Source organism: Otolemur garnettii, unplaced genomic scaffold (assembly GCF_000181295.1).
Source record: "Otolemur garnettii isolate 467f Iridium unplaced genomic scaffold, OtoGar3 scaffold00051, whole genome shotgun sequence".
Taxonomy (NCBI): Eukaryota; Metazoa; Chordata; class Mammalia; order Primates; family Galagidae; genus Otolemur; species Otolemur garnettii.
In genome coordinates, this window is record NW_003852446.1 from 7208790 (window position 1) to 7209958 (window position 1169).

The 1169-nt window shown below is 34.7% G+C and overlaps 1 protein-coding gene across 1 annotated transcript in view; it reads left to right on the plus strand.

Moving 5' to 3' along the window:
* MBTPS2 (membrane bound transcription factor peptidase, site 2) overlaps positions 1 to 1169 on the plus strand; it is a 53024-nt gene that overhangs the window by 33182 nt on the left and 18673 nt on the right. The gene's annotated exons all lie outside the window — the stretch shown is intronic.

Genomic DNA, 1169 nt, shown 5'->3' on the forward strand with positions numbered 1-1169 from the left:
GCCAGCTCAGGTGTATGTGGCTGGCTCCTTAGCCACTTGAGCCACAGGCGCCGAGCCAAGATGTTTAAATTTTGAATTAAGGTATAAAGAATGTTTAGAAGGGAGATTAAGTAATACCTACTATCTGATCCCAAGTGAAGAATAGATTGTTTTTAAAAAATTCTCTTTTTTGCTAGAAATCCCTTTAAATAGGTAAGAAAATTTGACCACTGTGGTTCCATACTTAAATTTTTTTAAATCCTTCTTAAATTTTAAAAATGCTGTTTTTATTTATGCCAGTCAGTTGTAAGTTTGAGAATAAAGTAAAAAGCATTAGCTACTATAAATGTGATGTTGTGATTATCATAAGCTATAGCGTTGCCAAAGTGATAATAGTTTACATTCTTTTGGATGTAACTACTGTGGGTGATTCAAGGAATAATGATTTGAATTGTTATTTTACCTATTCATTTGTCTGGTGACCAGAAAATCACTTCTGTGTGTTTAGAGAATTAAGGTAGTTCTGTTTTCTTTTTTATTTCCAAAGCACAATAAACAAAAGCAGGGCTTGGCTATGGCAATGTTGCTGTCTTGATCATAGCCATAAATTTGCTTCTCTCTTGACCCCTGATACTCTTAAATCCTAGATCACACATACTCTGATTTTTGTACCATTGCCCCAGTCACACTGCTTTATATATAAACCAAAAGAAAATTGGCACTCATTTCCATCTGAGCCCTACTGTTGCTCGGCTATTCTTTTATTAAAATTATGAAGAAAGCAAGAGAAGGCTTTACATCACAGCTAATTCATTGTTTTAGAAGTTCTAGCCACTGCTATAACACTAAAATAAGAGAGAAAAGATGAGGTATAGATGTTGAAGAAGATAAACGATCATTATTAGCAAATAATGGAAAATCCAAGTGAAGAATTTGAAGACTAAGCAATCCTAAATGGAAAGTTCAGTTTGGTGGTTGTGACACTACAGCACTCTACTGAGGGCAATAGGTGACATAGTGAGACTCTATCTCAAAAAAAAAAAAAAAATTACTTCTGTCTACCCAGTGATAGTTACCTCTTCTTCCCAGCAACACCTTCTCCCCACCCCATCTGTTACATCTGACAGAAGTAACAGTCGTCTGCTGCAGATGCCTAGTGGTGGAATGTATAAATTTTTTTTTTTTTTTTT